The sequence below is a fragment of the Podarcis erhardii genome, assembly GCF_964252035.2.
Source record: "Podarcis erhardii genome assembly, chromosome: 7".
Classification (NCBI taxonomy): domain Eukaryota; kingdom Metazoa; phylum Chordata; class Lepidosauria; order Squamata; family Lacertidae; genus Podarcis; species Podarcis erhardii.
The window spans coordinates 77,866,814-77,885,579 of record NC_138511.1 but is presented as its reverse complement, the minus strand read 5'-3'; the positions used below and the strand labels follow the sequence as shown (position 1 = coordinate 77,885,579).

The 18,766-nt window shown below is 44.6% G+C and overlaps 1 protein-coding gene and 1 pseudogene across 6 annotated transcripts in view; one reads left to right on the top strand and one right to left on the bottom strand.

Moving 5' to 3' along the window:
- The window catches only part of LOC309345624 (uncharacterized protein), a 146,773-nt gene that overhangs the window by 8,151 nt on the left and 119,856 nt on the right, over positions 1-18,766 (bottom strand). The window lies entirely within an intron of this gene.
- On the top strand, positions 5,461-13,344 carry LOC309345857 (interferon-inducible GTPase 5 pseudogene; annotated as a pseudogene). Of its 2 annotated transcripts, XR_014161716.1 has the most exons (3): positions 5,461-6,000; positions 9,226-9,303; positions 11,614-13,344. The product of XR_014161716.1 is annotated as an interferon-inducible GTPase 5 pseudogene (transcript). The 2 variants fall into 2 exon arrangements; XR_014161717.1 differs by lacking the exon at positions 9,226-9,303 and having other exon boundaries at positions 5,469-6,000.

Below are 18,766 nucleotides of genomic sequence, written 5' to 3'. Positions count from 1 at the left end.
CCCCGCTAGGGGGAGCACCGAGCAGCCGCTTGATAGACGAAATTCTGCCTTTCCTGGGAAGTCCCGAAGGATGCCTTGTGAAACTTGAAGCATCAGAGGACTTCATCTCTGTTGTTGTCGCCTCTGTGTCAGTCTCGCCTCTGTGTCAGTCTCAGCAGCAGCCGAGTTGTCTGCAAGCCCACACAATCCAGATATTATTCCTTGACGGCTTCCTTGTTGTCGGCTTTTGCACTGTTACATTGATAGGCTGCGAAAAGTGGAAGGGCTCTAAAGCTGTGGGGATTTGGGGCATCTTAGAGGAAATAGTTTAATTTTTTTGAAACATTCTGATATTCTGCAAGTTGCTGAACGGCTTTAGAGCCTGCACGACAAGCTGGCTTTGCAGACCAAAACAAATACAATACCTTGTTACGCAGATGCAATTACAACAACATATGGAGCGCAACAGGCTGAATGGTAATGTTTGTAACAAATGTTTTACTGGTTACTTCCTAACATACGAATCAAGTCCAGAATATACACCATATACAATCCTAAAGCAAGGCATATAACCTGTTAACGGAGAAATCTGAGGGCTCCCTTGGACAAAAAAAACCAAGGACACCAGCCAGGTATACCAGAGCAAAACAGCAGCCAGTAGGCTTGGTCTTTATTGAAGACTGTTGCCACAGGACTCCCACCTGCCACAAGGTGGAACAAGATGGAAGCCCCAAACTAAAGAGCCCCCAAGCTTTTATTAGCTTTTAATCCCCATGTTATCCCCCCCCCACTACATCACTCATACATCACGGTTACATCATGAAAGGGGAGGTCTGGTGGCAGTAATCGAAGCATCCTGGACCCTGCCCCATGGTTCCCCTTGCCCTCCACCAATCACCCATCAAGTGTAACAAAATTTACATTTCCCCATTTCCCAGCCAAGTTAATCACACCCTTTTGTCTTCATCTGGGTTTTTTATTTCTGGAATGGCTACCTGTCTGGCACCCAGGTGTCAGGATGCCAAGGATTATCACTCAGGCAGACAGGCTGCTGAGTAGCTGAGCTCACATGTCTGTATGAATTTCTGAAGTTTTCCCAGTGAGCCAGTACATTTATCAGTGAATTGTTACATTTGGTATCGTGCAGCAAAGGCCCTTTGAATAGATAGGAAGAAACTGTGATGAAGTGTTTTGTGGAGACAAATCACAAAAGTCACAAAAGCGATTGTGCTGATTTTGGTAGTGGACTGCACTTGCATGATATCTGCTGTAGGGGCAACCCCCCCCAACATATGCATAAATTCCTGCAACAAACCTATTTAATTAAATCCAACATGTTTGTTTGAGTTCATATATTACACAGTCCTCAAAATGTGGTTAAGGAAAGGTCCCTGGAATGTAATGGACGATACAGCTGTTGAGGTTGGCTAGCATAGGTAGCAGACACAGGCAGGCTGGCCCAGGCAGCTGGGTTGGGTAGGACAAGGTTTCTGGATATTTCCTTGTTTTGCCCCGAAGGGCTTCCTCAGCTGTTAATAGTTCTATATAATAAATATAAACACTTGATAATACAATGATTAATATTAGACATGTAGAAATTACAAATATAAATATATTATATCATGACTAAAAATTATGAAGTTCATACATTATTAAGCATTACACCGGGCAACAATTTTTTACTTTTTGAATGTTGTCAAGATTTCTACAACTGATTTAGGGTATTTTTGCACTGCTGAATCAGGAAATGGCATCCGTTTCTCTCCATCAGGTCAGGTTTTCTGTAAACTGAATGGTGGGCATTGATAAAGGTAAGTACACGTAAATTGCATGTTGCTTCACCATTTTTCAAACTTCAGGGCTTGAACTTCTGTTTCTTGGAACTCCTGGAATGCTTAGCAGCACGGAGGTCTCTCTTCAGAGTTCAACAGTAGTCAGCCATCATGACTGCATCCCAGCGACCCTGATACCTGGTCTCCATCTCTTTCATGTCCTGATGGAATCTCTCCCCCTGCTCGTCACTCATTGAACCCAGGTTCTCAGGAAACCGGTCCATATGTGAAAATAGGTAGTGCATCTTGACACTCATGTTGCAGCCCAGGTTTCTGAAAGCAGTCAGCATGTTGTTGACAAGTTCTGCGTAGTTTCTGGCCTTATTGTTGCCAAGAAAGTTATTCACTACCAGAACAAATGCCTTCCACGCTTCCAGTTCCACTTCGTTCATTGAGTTTCCGAACTCTGGATCTCTGATGAGCTGGCGGATCTGAGGACGGATCTGAGGACCATCTCTGGGTTATTTGTGGGGCATAGGAATTCTTTCTTTTCCCCCCAAAATATAGTCTAGCCCACCCCATGGTCTGAGGGACGGTGGACCGGCCCACAGCTAAAAAAGGTTGCTGACCCCTGACATAGCTTGTGTGGGATATGTCATTATAAAAAGCATGTATACAATTCAGTATTTAGACCTAAACGATGTAGAGTGTTGAGTAAAATAAATAAATCTGCTTTCCTTCTGTGTAAGGACTCTTCCTGCATTTTCAAGAGGTCCTTGATAGGTCCAAAGTACAAAAAAATGTAAAGTCATCCTCAGTGTGCGACTTTTGAATGAAATGGGATACCAGAGGAGCACCCAAAATTCTATTTCTGATCCTAGAATGATGCTCCAATTGTAGCCTTTTGTTGCACCCACACAGAGACAAAATGAGCCAAACGACACCAAGGGGTTAATCCAGAGAAAGAGTGTTTTATTCTGCGGGGGGGGGGGGCAGAGGACCTGTGTGATTCAGTTCACAAAAGACAGGCCGCAGCAAAAAGCATTTTACATCAGGTTTTTATCCTGTTCTCCAAACCCCTTCTTCCCTCTCCCTCTTCACAGATTCTTACATAGAAATGTTGCTTTTCGTTCTCTGGCTCTGCTCCCGGAAGTATGTTGCAAATCAATGTACTGTACCAGGACAAGGTTATCTTGGATCTGGGAAGCGAAAAGCTTTACTGTTCTCAGCTGTAGGTTTGTTACAGTTTTTGTTACAGAGAGGACTGCTTAGCTCGTGCTTTTTGTCTTAGAGGAAAATGCAGTTTTTAAAATGCTTAAGGGGAGGCCTGGCGGGGGGGGGGGAATTCACAAACAGTTTTTAGGGCTTTCTGGGGTAACCCTAACTGTACCCCTTCACAATATCCTGGTTCTGACTGGTCTGGTGGTTTGTCCCACATATAATAAACCACATGTGCATTTTTTTACATAGACAGTGCGTGCAGTAGCACATGTAGCAAATGATTGTATGGTGAATTTAAACCCTCACTGTTGGTGAACTCTTTTACCAGAAGTGCGTATCTGCATGCAACGCAGTGTCGACACTTGAAAAAACCTCTTGGGGCTGTTATTAAAGTCTGTTGTTGTGGTATGGGTTTTAGATCAGTGTGTACCAGTATGTCTCGTCGTTTCCCGAAGCATGGAGGGACCTCACAACCAGGAATATCTTTTAAGATATGGCAATGCCGTTTCACTATTCTCACAATGTCTCTCGTCATGTGATTAAATTCTAAGTAAGAATGGATTCTCTTGGTGATCTCATGAGTATCAGTCCGGGTTTTTTAAAGTGTGGATCTATCCTTAGTTTTAGTTCTTTGTATGGCTGTGGACACCACTGTACGTGGGCAACCGCATTCTAGGAAAGAGATTACCAACTTGTCAGAGTGATATTTCAAATCCTTCAGATTAGAAGAATTTATTTTGAGCCATAGAAATTGACCAAACGGAAGGTTATCTCGAAGGTGTCTTGGATGATTGGAACTATAATGAAGTAAAGAATTTACATCTGTACTTTTTTAAAAGGGGCGAACCTTGATTTTTAGCTGGTCAATGTAAATTTCCAAATCAAGAAAGGGTAGAACTGAATTTACCTTCAAATTTTAAATGTGAGTTTAGACCAGTTATCCACAGATTAAACCGATCAAAAATATCCTCAGTGAATATAAACAATAAATCACCAATGTAACGTCCATAAAACAACAAATATACTCCATATGGGTCATTATGAAAAATGTGTTCTAAATAAAAATTACTCATGAAAATATTGGCCACGCTGGGAGCGCATCTCAAACCCATAGGCACACCCTGTTTCTGGATGTAATATTTAGTCCCAAAACAGAAGTAATTGTTGTACAAAATTAAAGATACAATTTCCATGAGGAAATGTACTGGTGGAGATGTTTGATTATGATCTATTAACATTTCCTTAATCAGTGTCTTCACCTCATCTAGGGGTACATTGGTATATAGTGAGGAAACATCCCAAGTGGCTGTGATACTACGCTGGGTAGGTTCTTGATTAAGGTAATGACCGCAAATTCCCCGATTACACTTATTCCCTTATATAGTGGTGTTCTGCAGCTTGCATCATCCATTATTTGATTGTATACTTTTTGCCACAAAGCCAGGCATGCGCACGTCTACCTCGTGTCACATGAGCTTTTACTTACTGCTGCTGACACAGTCTCTGACTACCTATGATTTTCTATAGCCTCCACCCTTTCCAGGCCTGAGGCTCACCACAATGTCAAGAGAGTCTGTGCCTCAGGTCCAGGTTCCAATTCCATGTTTGCCTCATTGCTGCTTGGTAGAAAGCTCAGGAGAACTTTAGCACAGTGCATTTCCTTCAGATGACAGACCAATGGAGGCTCATTGCCTCGTTGTCATTCTCTGTTTGCCACTCGTACAAGCAGTGGTGTAACTGTGTAAGATCAGAGAGGATGGGGTGGTCTCATTCTGATACATGGTTTAGATGAGGCCTTCTAAAATGCCGGGTGGGGAGAGGGGGAGAATGTGGCCATGGTAGATGGGTAAAGATCTTGGAGCAGAAATAGTATTCTGTTTACAAGTTTTCCTCCCCCCACGCCTGGCCAGCAACACAGTTCTGCGCAAACTGATCAAAGATCAAAAACGGTGATACACGGCCAACACTGCTGATCTTCAGTGCACAGTTACAACAAGGCACAGCCTATCTGTGAGTTTATGGACCTTGACAGTGAAACCTGACAGGACTGAGCATGTGAACCAATATAACATCCCTTATGATGTCATTCCATTCTCAGAATTTTCTGCAGTGCAAATGGGTCACGTGATCAATGATGTGCAGGAGGCCCTCAGTAGACAAGTTAGTGCTGAAGGGGCTCCCTAAGCAGAACAAAGGAACAAAGCACATGCTAATGAAATCCTTTCACTGCCAACCCCCCCCCCAATCTTTTTAATGCAAATAACAGGAGAGGTCTATGCAGAGAGCGGGTTGGAAGAAAGAACTTGACACACTTCAAACATGAGGCAGAACTTTGTTGTCATTGCATTCTTATATTAATAAGTCTGTGCCCAGTGCGCATCTGATGTACTGCAGATGCACGTCTGGTTGTGCAACCAGGGACGTCACATGCCCTGATTAGCAAAATTCTCCTCATAGTGCTGCTCTGCTCCCCCAGCCTGCCATTTACACCCCAGCCTATGAACTCAATGTCAGAGCACACCAGCTGAAATAATGCACCTGATTAACTAGAAGGTTAAAAAAAAATCTAGGAAATTTCTACGGTCCTTTGCAAATATTCTATTCTACACTGCAATAGTAGGAAGGCTGGGCTGTGCCTAGTCCTCTTCCACCAATGCCCCGCTGCTTAAGTGCAGAAAACTCAGGTGCTGCTGAGACTGGCACAGAGGCAACAACAGCAGAGGTGAAGGATTACTTCCATGCGATGTTTCCTTTGGGACTTCCCAGAAAAGGCAGCATCCCCGCTGGCAAACGGGCTGCTTGGACTCTGGCCAGGAATGCGGCTTCGGCTATTTGTTGCGATCTTATCTGATCCTCCCTGGCTACCTTCGCTTTCTTTTTTGCTTTTAGTGGTGTGGAGATCAGGAGGGAGAGAGGGTATAAAAGAGGCAAACAATGAGAGAAGGTGGGAGAAAAGCGCCAGAAACCTCGAAGCAAAACCTCTGAGAAGAGGACTGAGCTTGGCTGCAAAAAATCGGTTCAGCAGCAGGTAAGGAGCTGAACTTTTCTCATGATTTCCGTTTCTTTTTGAGCTGGTTTGCGTTAAAGGAGACTCTGAGCTTCTTGCTTGGCAGAACAATTGTTGTTGCTGGGTTTTTTTTACCTTTTACCTTTTACTTTTTTATTTTTACCTTTTACCTTTTTTCCTTTTTATTTTTATTACATTAATTATATTATAGCTATTGTGATATTATTATGTTATGTTATGTTATGTTATGTTATGTTATGTTATGTTATGTTATGTTATGTTATGTTATGTTATGTTATGTTATGTTATGTTATGTTTTATGTTATCCAGTTTTTTTTCTTTAAAAATGTTTAGGGGAACTCTCATTTGACCATTCAAAACCACCTCAAATTGGGGGAAATAAATACAATAAATGGACAGAAGTGCAAAGAACATGCATTACCTCGTATTACACAGCTCACAGCTCACAGTAACTTCCACATTGGCATGAGGTTGTGTGCACTAACATCTTCCTAATTCCTTTCTGGGAAAGAAAGGAAGCCGCCATCGGAGGTGGTAACAACAAAATGTTTAGGGGTACGTGTACCCCTGCATCGTCGTCGTCTCCCCGAAAAAAGGACTGATCATATCGTATTGTAAACAATAATATCATTACCAACAATGATGTAATAATAATAATAATAATAATAATAATAATAATAATAATAATAATAATAATTTATTTGTACCCCGCCCATCTGGCCGGGTTTCCCCAGCCACTCTGGGTAGCTTCCACAGAGACCAAAAAGGCTGCTCTTCTTTCTCATGGGAAAGGGAATAAATAACATGCCACAAGTAGCTGGTGCTACTTTTAGAGTTTTAAGTACCGTATTTTTGGCTCTATTGGACACAGTTTTTCCCCTCCAAAAATTGAGGGGAAATGTGTGTGCGTCCTATGGAGCGAATGCAGGCTTCTTCCATAGCCGCGCGCAGCCCCTCCGGCAGGGAGAGGCTGTACGGGGCTATGGCTTCTTTAACCCTGCTGCGCAGTGTCTCCCGGCAAGGAGAGGCTGCACGGGGCTAAAGGGGAAGCCAAAGCCATCCCGCTCGCTGCCTTGCCTTCTTCCATAGCTGCGCGCAACCTCTCCGGCAAGGAGAGGATGCACGGGGCTAAAGGGGAAGGCAAAGCAGCGAGCGGGATCCATCCCGTTCGCTGCCTTGCCTTCTTCCATAGCTGCGCGCCACCCCTCCGGCAAGGAGAGGCTGCATGGGGCTAAAGGGGAAGCCAAAGCCATCCCGCTCGCTGCCTTGCCTTCTTCCATAGCCCCGCGCAGCGTCTCCGGCAAGGAGAGGCTGCATGGGGCTAAAGGGGAAGCCAGAACAGCGAGCGGGATCCATCCCGCTCGCTGCCTTGCCTTCTTCCATAGCTGCGCGCAACCCCTCTGGCAGGGAGAGATTGTGTGCAGCCTGTACGCTGCTCTTTGGGGCTGGGGGAAAATATTTTTTTCCTTGATTTCCCCCCCTAAAAACTGGGTGCGCCCTATGGTCCGGTGCACCCTATGGTGCGAAAAATACGGTAACTGCCCTGAAGCCAATGCGACTGGTCTCCTTTTCACGTGTTACCCTAAGGGGAAATGTCTGTGCGTGCTACGGAGGGAATGCTTCTCTCCTCCGTGGTTTCCAGTGGGAGAAGAGCCGCTGAATGGGGAGGAGAGAGGGACACAGTGCCTGCTTCTTTAAAGGAGCAAAGCCGGAGGGGAGGGGTTGTCCGGTTGTCTCCTTTAAAGCAAGCAGGCTCTCTGTATCTCCTCCCGCTTTGCTGGAAATAGCAGGAAAGATTTTCAGCTCGCTAAGGGGGGGGGGGAGAGAAGCAGAACCTGCTTGCTTTAAAGGAGTCTATCAGACAGGAGCCGCTTTTTTTAAAGCAGGCAGGCTCTCTGTCCCTCCAGCAAAGTTTTTCAGCTCGCTAAGGGGAGGGGGGGGGAGGGAGAGAAGCAGAGCTTGCTCCACGCGTTCTCCTTGTCCTTTGAGTGCTTTTCCTTCCCTCCCCACTTAAAACATGGTTACAAAGCACAGATCCACATGGATCCTCAGGATTTTTGCACTGGGTCAGCCCAAAATCACCATCAGATCACATAGCATGTCCATGGCTACAGTTTGCACCCAAAAAATCACGCACCCACTGTTGCCTGGGCCGTAGTGGTGCAAAAGCGTGGTTACAAACATGGATCCACATGGATCCTCAGGATTTTTGCATTGGGCTACCCCAAACTCACCATCAGATCACATGTCTGTGGAAAATGTGGATCGGTGGCGCAAACACTTCACTCGGAAAGCCAGCCTCCCATCCATCTGGATCCTGGGGGAAGCGAAGATCCGGCTCTGACACCTTAGTGGACTTTTCCATTTCTATTTGTGCTTTTTCAGAGCGGGGGCCAATGTAATTTCAGTAGGTGGCCCTTGGCTTAAAATATTTGGAAACTGTTGCTGCCTTGGCTTAAAATATTTGGAAACTGTTGCTCCCTTGGAGGTACTTAAGAAGCAGGAAGTGGCTCAGGATACGACGCTCAAAAACAAGAGCGCAGAACAACAGATGCGTTGCTATTAGTCATAGGGAACCTCCAGCGTCAGGTGCAGTATATGGCGCCAGGTATTGACTAGGAAGTAAATAGCTCTCGCCTTCCTGCTGTGCGTCTGGGAAGCGTCTGCTTAGCCACACTGGAATGCAGGATGGCAGAGTGCGTTGGACTTTGGGCTGATGCAGCAGGGCTCTTAATAATGGTAACGTTAATAGCAACAGCACCAACTTCTTACTCTATCAGCGCAGAACACCTAGCCAAGGAGGACCAAAATTGAGAAGATCCATAATTGGTGTAGGACTGTAAATTATTTGATGTGTTAATGCGAATGGAAGTCGTTAAAATTGCAGCTGCGGTACTGTATAAGGGTTTGTTATTCTGAATAGTGTGTATTGGAATTTATAAGTTTTTAGAGTGCAGAGTTAAAGTAAATCATCAAATCATCAATTCTAGCACGGGGGAAGGGCAACAAAATAATATAATTTGGCATCTGAACAATTGGCATTATTAATCATATTATAATTTGGTATTATATTTTGGTATGGGCAATGAGGCTTTTATTGAGTTATTGTAATTGAAAACTAATAGAAATTATTACACAAAAAAGAGAAGATCCATAATGGAGAAAATCCATTGGGGGGGGGGCAAATTTTGGCCTTGCGCAAACAGAAATTTTTGCCTTTCACAGAACGCCATAATTATGAAAGATTACCAAAGTCCACCCTAGATTCTATTACTATGCTTCGGCATCAGTGCTGTGTATTTTGTAAGTGATTATAATGTTCTATATTTTTTCCCCAAGGTTTTTTTTTTCTTTCTTCCTTTCTTTCTAAAAGCAAACAAAAACCGAAATGCAATGCAAAGGGTTTCCCTCTTTTGTGAAATTAGCAGAGTCTCACAAGGCAGAGGAAGTGAAATGCTCTCACTGCGTGTGTGCATGGCTGTCTTAAAGGTCAACGTGCTGTGTGTGTGTCTGTCTGTGACAAACTGTCTGTGACATTCATTCTGATTTGTTTGCAGAGTTATGCAAACAACTTTCTGTTGCACTTTTCCCTTATCACAAGAAGCGAATCTTAGCGAGCCACTGCCAGTTCATTGTAGACAATATTAGTATTAATCCAGTGATGGCCAAACTTGGTCCTCCAGCTGTTTTGGGACTACAATTCCCATCATCCCTGACCACTGGTCCTGTTAGCTAGGGATGATGGGAGCTGTTGTCCCAAAACAGCTGGAGGGCAGAGTTTGGCCATCACTGGATTAATCCAAATAGGCCAATGGTCTCAAGTTGGAAAAAGGCAGCTGTGCAGAAGAGGGGATTTCAACAAAAAGAGCTTTTTTCACCTCTGGTCCAGCATCTTGTATTTACCGTGGTCAACCAGATACCCATAGTTTTAACTGCACTGCCTGAATCGGTGCTTTCTTTTCTCTGCCCTAAATCTTCCAACATACAGCTTCCTTGGAGTTCAAGAAACATTTCTCTTGAGTACTTGCTTGTCTCCAGAGCTCCTTGTGTGAATTAGGCCCCTTAAGTTGGTTCTGAAAACATTTAGCAGGGAGGTATCGTTGCAACGTAGAATGGGGACGAAATCCATGGCTAGGTAGCAAAAGGAAGTGGTTAGGCCATATATAAAGCTGTGTGGGAATGAAGCTGAGAGGCTGGGCTGTGAGCGGGTGCCTGCATTTTGAGGATGCACATTTAAAACAAAGGAGGAGAGGAGGAGGAACCGAGATGCTTTGAAGAGAGGGAATGGCCATTTTGGACAACAGTGCAAGGATGAAAAGGAGCTAGCCAGAACCAAATTGGATAGGGTGAATTGTTGGTTCGCTGTCAGCCAAATACAGTGGCACTTTCAGGTGGAGAAAGTCAGGCCTGAAGTAGGGAGAGAGAGAACTCCCCTTGACTAAGGCTATAAAGGCGCAAACTGACGCTTTGGCCTGAGACCTAGTCCAAGATGGCTGCCAAGAGATGAGGTGAAGCAGAGGTTGGCGAGAACAGTCCCAAAAGGTGTGTTTTCCTTCAGGCAAGTTTCACTGATAACTAGCACACAGGGGTTACAAGATCAAGGAACAAAGAGCGTTTTAGCCACATTCTTTGAGTATAAACAGTATTTTGTTATTCATACCTCGCTGTCTTTCTCTGGAGAAACTTTTTCATTTTTAATCATTGTGTTTTCCTATGGAAACTTAATGTTCTGCTCATTCTTCATTATTATTATTATTATTAATTTGATTTCTCACCTGACCCTTTGCAATAAGGTCCTGGGGTGGATTGCAACAATTTAAAATGCAATGATAGAAACGGTTTAAAACACCCGGAGGTGTTGCTTCAGGATGCAAACACTGTTGAATGGGAATGATACAAGGTAGGTGTTAGGGTCACACTTGCAGGGAGGGGATTCCACAATTTAGGGGCTGCCATTTGGGGCCTAAGTCATTTTAGGGCATTAATCACTAGTGCAATAGTGTTTACGGTAAATTGGCTACGCACCAACAGTTTATGTGATGCTTCTCTTTCGCCCTGGGAAAAATGGAAGTCAAAAGTCAGCTTGAGGGCCCCATTCCTTACAGTCGAGCAAAAGGTGTTATCAGAGTTCAATGTCAAAACCCAGCAAAAACATGGAGATGTAGGGCAGCTGAAGGGTGTGGCCTGAGGAGAGTTCTGAGGGCCGTATAGAGAGGTCTGGAGGGCCACATTTGGCCCAAGGACCTTTGGTTCCCCACCTGTGGACTAAACAAAAAGGAAGCAGGCTATTGGTTCTTGCTTCAGAGGTCGGAGCCAGGCAGCCCTAATTTTCCCCAACCTGATAACCTCTCACATAACAAATTTTGGATGGAATAAGGCCCTATTTATAACAAAAACATTATTCAAGAGAACGCTGGCCCCTTTTCTCTTTCTCCAAATATCCAGCCCAGAGCTGAGCTGAGCTGGCTGCATGGCTCTCTAAATGAAAAAAAGGTGCCCTGTTTCATGCCATCTCCTCAGCTGATGTCTCAGATGTGGAACACATTGTACCACAATAAGTGAAACTTGTTCAATGTCTCCTTATGTATTGCATTCTCTCCCCCTTCCTGCCAGGCCTTGATACGATCCTATGGCAGTTCAGCCGCCACCGGATTCCCAAAAGCAAGCCGCTGCCAATCCAGAAGAATATGATATCATCATCGAAGAAGACATCAAAGATGCACTTGAAGGAGGAAGAATGGCAGAAGCAGCGTCCAAAATATTGGAAAACCTGCAGGCTTTGGAGAATGCCCGGCTGGACATTGCAGTAACGGGAGAGTCTGGCTCCGGCAAGTCCTCATTTGTCAACGCCATTCGAGGCCTAGGGGATGAAGACGAAGGATCTGCCGACACAGGGGTTGTGCAGACCACAAAGGAGCCCACTCCTTATTCACACCCCAAGCACCCCAACGTGACTGTGTGGGATCTTCCTGGAATCGGCACTCCAGATTTCCAGTCCAGCACTTACCTGGAGCAGGTCAACTTCTCCTGCTATGACTTCTTTATTCTCATTGCCTCAGAGCGCTTCAAGTCCAACCATGCCCAGTTGGCGCAGGAAATCCAGCGGATGGGCAAATGCTTCTACTTTGTGCGCTCGAAGGTAGACGCAGATATAGAGGCCACCAAAAAGCGCCGGCCAAAAGCCTACGATGAGGAGGCGATACTGAGGAAGATTCGAGAGAATTGCAAAGAGTGCCTTCAGGCCGAAGGAGTGGCTGCTCCCCAGGTCTTCCTCCTTTCCAGCTGGGAGCTAAACAAGTACGACTTCATACAGCTTGAGGAGACGCTGGAGAAGGAGCTGCCGAGCCACAAGAGACATGCCTTCCTCATGGCCCTGCCGAACATCTCTTTGTCCATCTTGCAGAAGAAGAAAGAGGCCTTGCAGAAGCAAATCTGGAAGCTGGCTGCTGTCTCATGCGCAATAGCAGTTATGCCCATCCCAGGCCTCTCTGTAGCTTGCGATATAACTATCCTGGTTAAGTCTCTTTCGGAATACCGTCAGAACTTTGGCCTAGATGATGAATCCCTCGGCAAATTAGCTGAGAAAGTTGGCAAGACTGTGGAGGAGCTTAAAGAGGTGATTGAGTCACCACTGACCAAAGAAATCTCCAAGGACCTCGTGGTGACGATGTTAACCAAAGCCGGTGGTGGGGCATTGATGGTGGTGGAGTACTTTGCCAGCACAATCCCTGTATTTGGCTCCATGACAGCTGGAGGGATATCCTTTGGAACCACCTATTACATGCTTCGCAGCTTCCTAAACGAGGTGGCAGATGATGCTCAGCGTGTCCTCATCAAGGCCTTTGAGTCTGATGTTTGAAAGAGTTCTTCGGATCTCATGTAGTGATCCATGATGGGTGCTTAGCTTCTAAATGGACGGAACGGCGCCGAATCGAACAGAGCTCTGTCCTACAGTTCTCGAGATTCTTTGGGGAAAGCTATGGCAGTTTTACTAGAATGAAGCTGGTTGAAACTTGTCATGTAGACGTGAGCCATATGCATTTGACTGGAGGCCTTTTTGAATCGGCTTGCTTCCTTTAGTGAAAATGGATGATGAATTTTTAATTTGTTTTAATGTTACCACTCTAATGACTTTATAACTAAAGCCAAGATTGTGCTGTTTTGTACCCGGTGAAGCTCCTCTGGCAACATTCAGGGCTTAACTTAACAAAAAACTGGAATACAAATCAGTTCCCTTTTTACTAGTGGTTCAAGCCACAGAGTGTGACAACCTGAATCTTTAGGCCTGTCTTGCTTTCCTTTCTCTTTTTTCTTTTTTGAATAATAAAATGTGTCTAACCTAAAGCATCTAGAGTGTTCAAGTTCCTTTGTTTGAAGCAGAAGATTTAAAACAAATGGCATCTTCTCATTCATAGGTAACTCTGACCCAGGTCCTGTTGCCCTCTAGGAAAAACTTTTATCTGGCCAGCTCCAATCCCGTTAGCTATATTGGATCTCCAGGTTAACTTCTAGAGTCAGTATTTAAGCAACAGCCCATACTAAGGAGGGGGAAAAATAAAAGCTGGGAGAAATTTTAATGGAATGGGGCACACGTTCTCCACAAGCCTTCTTGGAGCTGTAGCTAAGCCCAATAACATTTTGTCCAGATTTTAAAAATGCATTCTTTGACAAATGAAATACTGAGTTTGGGTAATAACCCAAGGAAGTTTAACCAATTTGTTAAGCAAATCCTCTCTACTGATGACCCAGTGATACAAACTTTAAGACCACGATTCTGAGTACATGTGTTGCTTAACAAGCAAGACTAGTAAATTGTGGCTTTGGTTTGATAAACTGAATTCATACAAGACATGTTGGAGCTACTTATTAGGAACCACAATCTAAATTTTCATGTTTCTTATAAATTCTGTTCTAATCAAACATGGTAAGGGGTTGTTGTTGTTGTTGTTGTTGTTGTTGTTTTGGGGGGGGATAAGGCGACTTATGAAAACCAAGTACAGAAACCATACAAGAATTCCAGGGGTGTCAGATCCTAATTGCTGTGATGTAGCTTTCCAGACAGCAGAATGTTTCATGTTTCCTGGGGCACTGTTCTGCCATCTAACCTTTTCCTGAGGCCAAAGCATGATGTGGTTTTGTCAATGAAAGTCATCTCCAACCACATCCATGAAGCATGACAGGAATCATGTCACAGATGAAAAGCTCTCAGGGATTTTTGGCTGTGGTACATGTACTTCACTTCTGCCAACCTATAAACAAAGCCAGTGACAGTCCGCAGAACAGGGAGGGCAATCGGGCTGTCATGACGATGGTAGGAAGCGATGGAGGGAAAAGCAGTGACGTGTCAGCCTCATTCCTGACAGCGGACTTGGCGCTTCAAAAGGCGTTTGCTGAAAAACATTCCCTGGAGAAAATATGGTGGCAAAGCAGCAACCAGCACAGTTGACCCCTGCATCCCCCCATCAGGTGATTGACAGGTGGATGTGGTTTAGTGGATATTATTTTGTGGGTCAGGTTACACCCAAAAGTGGCCCATGGACCAGAGATTCTCCACCCCTGTGCTAAAGAGATGTTCTGCCACCTCCAAGGTGGACTGGAGGAAATAAAAAATATTTTCAAGCCAACTTTCATTTTGCACAGGAGCCCATCACTCGAGAATCATGCCTTCTTATCTTTCTCTAGGTCAGGGTTTCCCAAACTTAGGTCTCCAGCTGTTTTTGGACTACAACTCCCATCAACCCTATCTAGCAGGATCAGTGGTGATGGGAACTGTAGTCCAAGTTTGGGAAACCCTGCAGGCTATGCTCAACACACAGGCATCTATGCATACCCACACTAGAGATACTGTTAACAAAGGAGGCAGTCTGGAGTTTTTTGAGGTGGAAAGCCACACACAACATGAAACGGCACGAACAATTTATTAAACAAGAATGTAATAGTTCCCAAAGGGAAGTTACTTTTAACTCACATTGCTGCAGGAACAAGAAAGCTAGGCTTGGATCGAGGAAAGGGGCAGAGACTTGAGGAGGGGGAGATGCGTCGGGGTCCACATCCCTCAAAATGGAAGGTTATGAGCAACACTCGACTACAGGGAAGTACTATCTCAACATATACAATCCTTTGGAACCACCTATTACATGCTTTACAGCTTCCTAAATGAGGTAGCAGGTGATACTCAGTGTGTCCTCATCAAGGCCTTTGAGTAACACCCACCCACCCCACTCACACACGAAAACAAAGATCACCACAGCCAGTCACAAACATCAACCACACCCTAGGCCAACCCCAACCTCTCTCATCACCAAAGGAACACAAATGAACAGCACAAGCAACACTGACACCAAACCCTACATACATTAAGCATAATAGAAACATTGCCACCCAACCCCAACCCCATCCATCTTACCACCCCTTTTCTTTTTTCTTTTTCTTCTCCCCATAATGTCTCAACAAATGAAACGGATTTGTAAAAATGTTACATGGAAAAAATACGAGGCATTACACTTCTGTAAAACAAGAAAATCCTTAATAAATAAAAATAAAAATCAAGGCCTTTGAGTCTGATGTTTGAAAGTTCTTCGGATCTTGTGTAGTGGTCCATGATGGGTGCTTAGCTTCTAAATGGATGGAACGGCACCGAATCGAACAGAGCTCTGTCCTACAGTTCTTGAGGTTCTTTGGGGAAAGCTATGACAGTTAAACTAGAATGAAGCTGGTTGAAACTTGTCATGTAGACGTGAGCCATATGCATTTGACTGGAGGCCTTTTTGAATCGGATTGCTTCCTTTAGTGAAAAACTGGATGATGAATGTTTAATCTTGTTTTAATGTTACCACTCTAATGACTTCATAACTAAAGCCAAGATTGTGGTGTTTTATACCCGGTGAAGCTCCTTGGGCAATGTTCAGGGCTTAACTTAACAAAGAACTGGAATACAAATCAGTTCTTTTTACTAGTGGTTCAAGCCACAGTTTGTGACTTTTTGGAATAAAAAAATGTGTCTAAGCTAAAGCATCTAGAGTGTAGAAGTTCCTTGGTTTGAAGCAGAAGATTTAAAACAAGTGGCATCTTCTCATTCATAAGTGCTCTTGTGCAGAGTGGGTTTAGAGCCTACACGACAAGCTGGCTTTGCAAACCAGGCAGGCAGGAAGGACACCAAACTCTCCTCAGAGTGATCCTAGACTGACAGCAAAGCCTGTGTCTTATCTGACACCCTCAGCCTTAGGGGACATCATGCAGGGCCCTCAGGCATTATCCCTTCAAGGGTTTCTACAGCCTCACGCAGAGAGGCTCCCCTTCCCTTCCCCCAGATGGTCCTCCAGCTTCCTGCAGCCTTGGGAGCTGGAGCTCTTTCCACACACATCCCCCAACACAGTTTCCTTGCAGAACAGGCAGGCAAGTAGCATCTGCATCTGCAAAGCCAACAGAGAAGTGTCTGCAGCGGGAATCTCTTGTCCCACACTCTGAGTGCCAGCAGTGGCAATTTTAATCTGAAATCTTTTGACACCCTGTACTGCAGTAGGAGTTCAGAAATGGCGGGCGCTAATAAAATTCCCTATGGCAGAATGCTGCTATCACTATGCATCTTTCGGACTCTGAGATATGATCAAAAAAATAATAAACCAGAGCAATCATGTATTGCTCAGCAACAAAGTAATAAATGCTCTCTTGCTGATTACTTATTTACGCTGCTTAATCTTGGAAAGGGGAAAGTAGTCATGGCTTTTTGTTATCTTGGAGCAGAAATTACCGTACATCCTGTTTCCAAGTTTTCCTCTCCCCCACGCTTGATTAGCACACAGCTCTGCTCAAACAGGTGATTTCTGAGAAAACGAAACCTAAATGAGATCGCCCTAAGCTGAACCCAACACACCTATCACATGTCTATTTTGGTACTATGGCAGCCATCTCTGAGGGCAGATCATGCTATTAGGTCCCCCAGCTCTGCAGAGGGGAAAAGGTGCTGAAAGTCTAAATCTCAACAGGAAATGATCTGACCATGACAAGGGACTGATGTCAGAATGCCCCACTTTCAGATCACGCTCTTCTTGCCCAGTTGAAAAAACAAGGTCCAGAGAGTCATGGCTTTTTGTTATTCTGGAGCATATATTATACCCCAGCTTGACCAGCACACAGCTCTGCTCAAACAGGTGATTTCTGAGAAAACGAAACTTAAATGTGGTCGCCCTAAGTTGAACCCAACGCACCTATCACGTGTCTATTTTGGTACTAAGGCAGAATGGGAAGCCCCCCAGAGCCATCTCTGAGGGCGGACCATGCTATTAGGTCCCCCAGCTCTGCAATGGGGGAAAAGGTGCTGAAAAGGTGCTGAAAGTCTAAATCTCAACAGGAAGTGATCTGACCATGACAAGGGACTGATGTCAGAATGCCCCACTTTCAGATCACGCTCTTCTTGCCCTGTTGAAAAAACAAGGTCCAGAAAGCGGCCTGCCACATGGGTTGGGCTGTTGACATGTTGAGACAGCCCCATGGTTGCCATTGCAACTATGAGGTCCTAAGACACCCCAGAGCTGGTCACCTTGGCATGGATGCTGAAGTCCCCCCAAACCAGCAGTCTATGACTCCTCAACCCCCCCTCTGAGAAGCTCTTTCGGCTCAGGCTAGGAGACTGCTGGGCAGCGAGACAGGTAATAAGGATATCAAACACCATTAAGACCAATTACAATAGTTTGGGGTATTTGGTTGTTGTCTGAAAGAATGTGATAACAAAAAGTTTGAAGTGGTTGCAAGTCCTTACTTTATGAATCTCGAACTTTTAACTGTTTTAAAACAATTTCTAGCCCCTGTGGAAACTTGTGTGAGCAGGCAACTCTCACCAGCCACCTAACCCAGAATGTCTCACTTTCAGAGATGACCCTCTTCTGCAAAGCAAGGGAGAAAAGAGAGGATGCTGCATTAGTGTCAGCAAAGCATTTTGAAAGTACCGTAAAAGGGGGAGAGGAGAGAGGGCAGTGTGACGGTTTTGGTTTGTTCAGGGGGAAATCTAAGCTCAATTTCTGCGAAGCAGAAATCCAGTTTGTCATGTCAGTTCCCTTTATGACGAAATTAGTCCCCCTAAATTCAGATGTTCAAGGATGAGTCTTCAGGCACATAGCAAATGCCTTTTCTTTATCTGGTGGAACTTAATTGAGCACTACAGAAAATAAGATAAATGAGGTTAATAACATAAAAACAGTATAATATGTTAGCATTACAAATCTAAAATATTGTTAATGCTGAGAAACCTTGACTAAACCTTAACTAAATTATAATTGCCTGAAGCAGCAAGGCTAGAATTGGGCAGGAAGCAAAATATTATATGGGTCAAATGAAAGAGGGGGGGTGCTCAAAGGAATGGATATTTATTTCCTTTTTTTCCCTTGAAGAGGGCAGTTTTCTCCATGATCAAAGAAAAGCAAGATTACATTCCACAAAATCTGCAACCTCAGAAAGGAAAAAGCTATATACCCCAAATATCTACAATTCATCTACAGTGTCAGAGCCACCCTGGGTCCCAGCTCACAAGAGACCAAAGTCCAGTCCAAGCTATATACAAAAGGTTTTATTGAAGATCATTGTCGTCATTACATCCAAACTCCGTGGCTCCGCATCTGTTACCCTTAGATGTTAGAAGTCCCCTCTGAGTCCGTCCCTCCCCTGCACCAATTTAAGAGGCTTGTACTGCTCCACCTTTTCCTCTCTTTCCTTTTCCGCAGGGTCTTCCTGCCCCCCTGTCTTCCCTCTTTCCGGGACTCCCCAGAGGCTG